The 9,116-nt window shown below is 50.7% G+C and overlaps 1 non-coding gene across 1 annotated transcript; it reads right to left on the bottom strand.

Moving 5' to 3' along the window:
• Positions 1–615: 615 nt before the first annotated feature.
• LOC123572701 (small nucleolar RNA U13) lies at positions 616–714 on the bottom strand. Its single transcript, XR_006697241.2, has one exon. It is a non-coding gene; the product is annotated as a small nucleolar RNA U13 (small nucleolar RNA).
• Between the last annotated feature and the right edge of the window lie 8,402 nt (positions 715–9,116).

Genomic DNA, 9,116 nt, shown 5'->3' with positions numbered 1-9,116 from the left:
CTGGAGCAACAGTGCAGGTTTTGGAATTTGCCCTGTTTGAGTCTTTTCTCTTTTTTTCTTTTTCTGGTGTGTGTGTGTGTGTGTGTGTGTGTGTGTGTGTGTGTGTGTTTCTTTTGAGTCGGAGTCTCTCCCTGTCACCCAGGCTGGAGTGCAGTGGCACAATCTTGGCTCACTGCAAACTCCGCCTCCTGGGTTCAAGCAATTCTTCAGCCTCAGCCTCCCAAGATTACAGGTGTGTGCCACCATGCCCAGCTAATTTTTATATTTTTAGTAGAGACAGGGTTTCACCATGTTGGTCACCATGTTTCACTCCTGACCTCAGGTGATCCACCTGCCTCAGCCTCCCAAAGTGTTGGGATTACAGGCGTAAGCCACTGCGCCCAGCCTGAGCCTTTTCTTTCTTTCTCTCCTTTCTTTCTTTCCTCCTTTCTTTTCTTTTCTTTCCTCCTTTCTTTTCTTTTCTTTTCTTTTCTTTTCTTTTCTTTCTTTCTTTCTTTCATCTTTCTTTTTCTTCTTTCTTTCTTCTTTCTCTCTTTCCATCTTTCTCCTCCCTTCCTTCCTTCCTTCCTTCTTTCTTTCTTTCTTTTCTTTTTTTTTCTCATTTCTTCTTTTTCATGTTCGACAGGTAATGTGCCCAGTAGCAAGGTTTGAGGGAGGCACATCCCGCCCAGGAGGATGAAATCTCGGTTGTCCTGTTGATGTGCCACAGGGGATCTGTTCAAGCCTTTCCATCCCTGGCTCCCTGCTTTCCACTCTGCAGTCCCCTCCCTGGGAGCTGGGGCATCCTTCCTGCTTTCTCTTCTCCTCCCACCTGACCATGGTCCTGGCTTCTGAGTGAGGGAAGATCTAGAATCCCTTTAGGCCAGTGCACGACGAGCCATATGATTTGAGGGGACCCAGTTCAACACAATCATGCGGGTCCCTTGCTCAAAAAGCATCACGACTTTGCAGATGGCAGCAGCCCCATGTTGAGCCCAGTGCCCAGTGCCAGGTCCCAGCCCAGGAGGCTGAACTCAGGCCAGGGGCTGGCCCTGAAGGAACAGGGAAGAGAGGGGTTCAGCTGCCTTGGGGACTGGGGTGTCCCAAACAAGTGAGGACCAGCTGTGCCTGCCAGTTCAGAGCAGGCACAGAATAATCACCCCGGGAGTGGAGGCAGCAGCAGGATTTGGACCAGGTCTGGAGGTTATTTTCCTTAATCTGCAAATGAGGAACGTGAGGCCAAGGATAAAGTTAAGTTGGTGCAAAAGTCATTGCGGTTTTTGCCATTACTTTCAATGGCAAAAACTGCAATGATTTTTGCATCAACGTAATAAAAGCTACAGCCATCATCTGTCGACAGCCAGGCCTTGCGTTTTCTTTGTAACCCACCACAACCCTATGGAGGGCTGCTCCCATTATCCCATTTTACAGATGAGGAAACTGAGCTGCTACAAGTTGCCACTCCCAGAAAGAGGCAGAGCTGGGTTAGACCCCGGCTCCAGGCTGACTCTGAAGCTGGTGGTTCCACCTCCCACTACGGTGACCTTCCAGACCCGCCCCACGTCCCAGGGCTCCGATTCAGTCTCTTCCCCCTCCTCAGCCCCTTTCCCAGGCTACAGGCAAGCTCGGGCTGCCCACCCAAGGCCTGCGGGCAAAGACTGGAGGTGCCAGGCTCCAAGCGGGCAGTGGGGCTGGGATGGAGCTGTGTGCAGGGCGCGTGTCCAAAGCCCCTGCACAGTGGGTGGGGGCCAGCCTCAGGCCCTGCAGGCCCTGGGTGAGCGGAGCAGGCACAAAGGGCCCTGTAACCTGAGCCTGTTGACTTTGGGGAGGAGCCCAAGGGAGCCGAGGCCTCACACACCACCGCCGGCAGGGGTTAAAAGCAGGCTGGCCCGGATTCGAAGCGTGCTGAAGCCTGACCTGAGATACGGGGAGAAGACAGCAGCAGCCCCGGGCTTTGTTCTTGGGATGTTTTGGATGGGGATTTCTCACTGTCTCCAGTTAAGGAAGTGTGGGGCTCTGCGTTCTTGAGGTTTCACAGCTATTCCCCGGGAGGGTGTCCTCTCCTCCTCGTCTTTCCCTGGAACATTTCTGGTTTTTGCAAATGGCCCCATGTGCTGAGGGTCGAGGCAGGCACTGGCTCTCTCCCTGTGTGCAGGTGTCTTCCCCACTGTCGCGCGCTGAATGGTGGCCCCCAAAACGATACGTCCAAGTTCTAAGCCCCGGTACCTTGAAGGTGACCTTATTTGGGAGTAGAGCCTTTACAGATGGAATCAAGGCAAGGTGAGGTCAGACCTGAGTACGGTGGGCACTAAGTCCAAAAACTCCGGAGAAGCAACAGACACAGAGACACGAGAAAGGCACGTGAAGGTGGAGGCAGAGACTGGGGTGAGGCAGCTCAGGAGCCAGGGATTACAGGCGTGAACCACTGCACCCGGCCGAGAACTGCTTTTTAAACAGCCAACTGGGGCCAGATGTGGTGGATCATGTCTGTAATCCCAGCACTTTGGGAGGCCAAGACAGGCAGATCACCTAAGGTCAGGAGTTCGAGACTGGCCTGACCAACATGGTGAAACCCCGTCTCTACTACAATACAAAAAGTAGCCGGGCATGGTGGTGGGCACCTGTAATCCCAGCTACTAGGCAGGCTGAGGCAGGGGAATCGCTTGAACTCCAGAGGCAGTGGTTGCAGCCAGCCAAGATTGTGCCATTGCACTCCAGCTTAGGTGACAGAGCAAGACTCAGTCTCAAAAAATAAATAAACAAAGATAAAGTAAAATAAAAAAGCCTACTGGCCCTTTCTGTTCCCAGGAGCCCTTCCCTTTTACCCTGCCAGTACTGTACTTGCTGCCAACATCCTGCGGAATGTGGCGACATTAGCAAAAGAGGAGAGCTTGGGCACACCCTGCACTGTCGGCTCACCAGGCCTGCAGCAGACCCAGGTCCTCATCTGCACCCCTGTAGTTCCTCCCAACACACCAAGATGGGTTGTGGAGAGACCACGGGTCCAGCGGGGCTGAAAAGCAGCCTTGGCAAGTACCTTTGTTCTTCCAGCACACAGGAAAACAGGCTAGAATAGGACTGTGTAAGAGACCCTTTTTGCAAACAGCAAAATTGACAAAGGTAGGGCAGTCCTGCCTGTCCTATTTTGCCTTTTCTCAAACAGAAGGATTCCCTGTTGTCATGGATTGAATAGTGTTCCCCTAAATTTCGTGTCCTACCTGGAACCTCCTAATGTGACCTTTTTGGAAATGGGGTCTATGCAGATGCGGTTGTTTAAAGTCCTGGAGGGGAGATCATCCTGGAATACCCACATGGGCCTTGCGTCCAAAGACTAGTGTTCTCATAAGAAGACAGGACACAGCGAGACAGGCGGCTGCATGAGGAGACAGGCAGAGACGGGAAGGCTGCAACCATACACCAAGAATGCCAGGGACTGCCAGCCACCACTAGCAGCGGGGAGAGAGGCTAGGGGTGGTCTCTCCCTCGGAGCTTTGAGAAGGCACCAACCCTGCCAACACCCTGATTTTAGGATGTTGGCCTCTAGAATGATGAGATACTACTTTTTTGTCGTTTGAAGCTATAACGTGTGTGATTTTCTGTCATGGCAGTACTAGAGGCCTAACACACTTGGGCATTCTGTCTGATGGGAGATCCCAGTCACCCCCTACTTTTAAAGCCCTGTGATCATAGGGCGTCAGAGGAGCAGCGTGTCTTGGAGAACTGCTAGTCCAGAGTCCCTGTCCTGTGTTCCATGACACCCGATGTCCTTTAAGAGGGGAAGAGGTTGGCTCATGTCTGTAATCCCAGCACTTTGGGAGGCCGAGATGGGAGGATCACGAGGTCAGGAGACCGAGACCATCCTGGCTAACATGGTGAAATCCCGTCTCTACTAAAAATAAACACACACACACACAAAACTAGCCGGGCATGGTGGCGGGCGCCTGTAGTCCCAGCTACTCGGGAGGCTGAGGCAGAAGAATGGCGTGAACCTGGGAGGCAGAGCTTGCTGTGAGCCGAGATCGCGCCACTGCACTCCAGCATGGGTGACAGTGAGAGACTCCATCTCAAAAAAAAACAAAAAAAAATGGAGAAGAGGTGCCCTGAGAGAAAACACTCCGGGTTCAGTAAGGTGGGGACCACCTTGTATCAGCTCTCTGCTGTAGGGAAATTTATACCAGCACATCACAGGATCTGAGACGTCCTTGAGGAAACGAAAACCTCAAAGCCAGAGGTTTTCAGGACAGAGTTCCAACAGTAGGATCTTTTCTTTAACGCCCACTAATGTACCAAAGAAAAAGAGCCATGGAGTACATCTAGGGAGTACTGAGTGTGTCCGTCCATCCTCGTGCTGCTATAGAGAAATACCTGAGACTGGACAGTGTATAAAGAAAAGAGGTTTCATGGGCTCACGGTTCCACAGGCTGTACAGGAAGCATGGCAGCCTCTGCCCAGCTTCTGGGGAGGCCTCAGGAAACTGACAATCATGGCAGAAGGCAAAGGGGACCCTGCATGTCACACGACAGGGCAGGAGAAAGAGAGAGCAGGGGCAGGTGCCACACACTTTTAAATAACCAGATCTCAGGAGAACTCTGTCACAAGAACAGCACTTGGGGATGGTGCTAAACCATTCATGGGAAACCACCCCCTCGATCCAATCACCTCCCACCAGGCCCCACCTCCAAAACTGGGATCACAATTCAACATGAGATTTGGGCAGGACACAGATCCAAACCATGTCACTGAGTTAGTCCAACATGCTCAACGACTAGATGTTGAAACCAGCCAGGCGGAAGCAACTCACTCTAATCCCACTGTGGGTTCTAGAACTCCGGTCTCTGGATGCTGGTCCACACTGTAATATACTGGGAAAGAAGGGAACACTGGAATGAATATCTGGAAGATGTGAGTTAAAGTCATTTATTCCTTTTTTCAGCACAGAGGTGAGCTTCATGCAATGGTATAGGATTTAGATATGGGGAGAAGGATATGATGGTAAATTTCATGGCCATTTCTATCCTGAACTATTTTTCTGGGCACCAGTTATTGCTTGGTGGAGTGGCTGTCTTTCTAGGTCAGGAAGAGAGAACGTGGCCTAGCCAGGCCCAGAGCATGGTTATGCTGCCAGATCCTGGGCCATGAGCCTCTTGTGGCACCTTGTATTTGAGATGTGGCTGGTCTGATGGAAACGTGCTTTTGGGACGAGGTGCACACTGGCTTCCAAAGGCTTAGTGCAGAACAAAGACTGTCAAATGTCTCATTAATAGTTTCTATATTGTTACATATTGGGATTATGGTATTTTGAACATATGCGGTTAAATAAAATGCATCATTCAAGTTAATTTTACTCATTTCTTTTTACTTTTTTTTTTTTTTTGAGATAGAGTCTCACTCTGTCTCTCAGGCTGGAGTGCAGTGGTGCAATTTCAGCTCACTGCAACAACCTCCACCTCCCGTGTTCAAGCGATTTTCCCACCTCTGCCTCCCAAGTAACTGGGATTACAGGCACACCCCACCACACCCAGCGAATTTTTGTATTTTTAGTCAAGACAGGATTTCACCATGTTGGCCAGGCTGATCTTGAACTCCTGGCCTCAAATGATCCGCCGGTCTCAGCCCAAAGTGCTGGGATGGATTACAGGTGTGAGACACCACACCTGGCCTCTTTTTACTTTTTTATAAGATGGCTCCTAGGAAGTGCAGCACTGCCTTTGTGGCTGCTGTCTGTGGCCCCGTCGTGTTTTTGTCAGGCAGTGCTGTAGCCAGGGTTCAGGTTTCCTAACAGGCTTGACAAGGTAGGAAGGAGGGGACTCACCTTGGCACCCTCCAAGGAACCCCACACAGAAGAAAGATTTCACCTTGCGCATCCTGGAAGACGTAAGGGGCACGTTCCCAAAGAGGCTTCTTCATGGTGTTCACATTTGGGTACTAGGCCTAGAATGGGGCCACTCTAAGAGAGGCAGTTAATTAATGTGTCTCCAGTTAGGACGGCCTGGAAGGGAGCAGGCAGGCAAGAAACAAAATTCCCATTCCTCTTCTCTCTCCACTCAGATACAGCATGTGAAACAGGCGTGGTCCATATCAGATGCAGTACACTGGGCAGGGTCTAACAGGATAAGAGTTTCATGCACGATGGGACAGCATTCATGGCCCACAAAAGCTTGGGGTTGACGACCGTAGGGTAACAAATCTCGTTACTCTTCCAGTCTCCTGCAACTGGTAGAAGCAGGTCTGTGTGCTGCACTTGGTAGGCAGAAGGCTGTGGAGTCATTGAAGAAGGACTGTCTTCGGGCTGTTGAGGCCCCTGTCTGGCCTCGTGCAGTGTGGAGGGCATGGTAAGAGGTCCCCAAATGCCTGCTGATAGGAGGCAGCTTGTCAGGTGTTTCATACGCTAGAATAAGCTCTGCTTATAGCCTGTGCAACCGCACTCACTGCCCTAAAGGCCTGGGAATAAGTTGAAGAGCCTCCTGTGATTGCAATCTAACCTTTATTTTATGGAGTAAGACATTTTCTTGAGCTGTTAAAGATTTAGGTGCACAGCCCTGTCCAGCCAACACCAGCTGCTAGGAGGCAGGGCAATGAGAGCAGAAAGGGGAGATGTAGCACTTTCAGCCTGCAGGGGGCAGTGTGGCACACGTCTACTCGTCCAGTCCCCTAGGTCCTCAGTTCCCTAGGAAATAGAAGGTCCACACCAATGGCCACAGTTGCCAGTTGCGTATTAACAAAGTCTGGGTGGTGCTTGGGGAGTTTGATTGTTACTTTCTTAGAGGCGATTGTCAATGGTAGGAGGAACACAAGGACTTGAGGTGATTTAAATCCTCTAATTTCTAAAAAGGATTGATTCTCTGTTTCATGATCCAAATTACAGGAATGTGCTGAGAACAGCTCATGAGAGGATGTTAACAGTTTTGTGCAATATAATGGGTCATTAGAAAGTTAAAAAGGAGGCTGGGTGCGGTGGCTCACGCCTGCAATCCCAGCACTTTGGGAGGCTGAGGCGGGCAGATCACGAGGTCAGGAGTTCAAGACCAGTCTGAGCAACAAAGTAAACGTGGTCTCTACTAAAAATACAAACAATTAGCTGAGCATGCTGGTGTGCTCCTGGAATCCCAGCTACTTGGGAGGCTGAGGCAGAAGAATCACTTGAACCCCCAAAAAAAAAAAAAAAGTAAAAAAGGAGAAATAACGGAGTGGGGGGAGTAAGCCAGGAGCAATGAGAAGAAATGAGAATGGGGTCCATGAGTTAAGGAGGGAATCATGTGCATGCAATGAATTATAAATTATACAATAGTAAGTTGTTGTAAGTGAGCCTCCTCAAGAAGAAAGGTCTTAAGTGTAATTCCAGGTGAGAGCTGGACTGTGCCAGGAGGAACTGCTTCTGTTAGCTCTGCCAGGATGGATGTCTGCTGGGACATCTCAGAAACTTCTCCAAGGCCTGTTTACTTTTGTTTATATCTGTCTAATTATCTCTGTTTAGTGAGTATTGCAAAAGCATGACTTACAAGATAATGGCTTCCCTCCTCTCCCAGGGAATCTGCCACTGCAGGGTTTGTGGGCAGCCAAGGCTCAGCTGACCACTGCAGATGGCCCCCACCTCCCATACGGAACAGATTACTGAGCAAAAAGGTGCAACCACTGAAGCCCATGCCAGTTGTTTAAAAAGAGAAGACTCAGAATTCGCACACACCTTTTAGATGCGTTTCTCTCAGATACGGCAGCTTCATCCCTTTCTTTCCTTCGGGGCTTCCCCTTCTGAACAGCTGCCTCAGCTGGTGTTGAAGCCCAAGGAGAGACCTCTCGAGGGTGCTCGATGGGTTTCCTTCTGCCTAGCGATTCCACTTGTGCCTTAAGTGTATAAGACGGTGTGTTTTACTGCACTGTGTTTTATATCATCTTAATTTTTCAATCACATCTAGAGGCACTGCTGGGTCCTGTGCAAAGGAGGTTGGGAGCCTCAGTGTAAAGCAGAAGATGCATTGGCCACAGGCAAGATGGAGGCCCTGGGCATGGCACCTTCTCTCCAGCTGTGGCAGCAAGTGCCAGTCCCTCAAGACTGTGGGGTGCAGCCCAGCGGCTGGGGCTCCATCACACACATTATACATGGCAGCTGCAGCTCTGCCACGTATGTGTTATGCATGGCAGCGGGGGCTCTGCCACACACATGTTATGCATGGTCTGGTCTTATTCTCTGCGCTGGGAAGATGCACCCATGACCACTCACACCAACAGGAAGGGAAGGGTCTCTCTGTTTGCTGGAAACCAGCATATCCTGAGTGCAAGACAAACACCCGGGCTCAGAACTGAAGCTTCCAGAGGAGGGCGCTCTCGCCCCTGTCTTGACTGGTGTTGCCACATCTGCCATGTCTGCCTAAGAAGGAGGTCATGCAGTCCGCTGTGGACATCCAGAACTACAGATCCTGAAGACAAGGCAGTGCCCCTTCTCAGGGAATGGCAGGGGCGGGCAGTAAAACTCCTGACGCCCACCTCTCATTCCATTTAAACATATGCTCAGTGTCCTTGGGTATTCCTGAGGGTGACGTGAACTGTTCTCTGTCTTTGTCTGGGGCATTGCAACTGACGTTTTCTTTTCTTTTCTTTTCCTTTCTTTTCTTTTCTCTCTTTTCTTTTTTCTTTTCCTTTCTTTTCTTTTCCTTTCTTTTCTTTTCTCTCTTTTCTTTTCTTTTCTTTTCTTAGCAAACCTGTCCCCTGCCAAATGCCTTGAATTCAGTTGCTCAAATCCCTGCCTTCCTGAAATGCTGAAGGGGCTGAGTATGAGCAAAGCAAGGACTGGAGGTTGAGCTCTCTAGGGCTGGGGACAGTTGGGGGAGTATTTGGGTGGGAAGAGTGAACAGCGTCACTCAGAACTAACGGCAGGGGGCACTGTGGCTGCACAGCCAGCCGCAGTGAGCGTACCTCTCACCCTAACAGTGCCCACAGCCCCTGCCATCCAACCAGGGCTGGGCCTCAGCCTGGGGGTCAGCTTCTGTGTGGTTTGGTTCAGAATGTGTCCTCGTAAGAAAGGCAGCAACTCCCAGATTCCTTCCCTGCCCTCTGCCGGGAAGTCTTACTACCCAAACGCCCAGGAATGTGCGTCTGCCTCCAGCAACTTCAGCTGCAGGGGCTGGACCCGGCTGTGATGC

This window comes from Macaca fascicularis, chromosome 3, assembly GCF_037993035.2.
Source record: "Macaca fascicularis isolate 582-1 chromosome 3, T2T-MFA8v1.1".
Taxonomy (NCBI): domain Eukaryota; kingdom Metazoa; phylum Chordata; class Mammalia; order Primates; family Cercopithecidae; genus Macaca; species Macaca fascicularis.
Note: the sequence above shows the minus strand (reverse complement) of the source record. Positions and strands in the feature narration are given on the sequence as shown.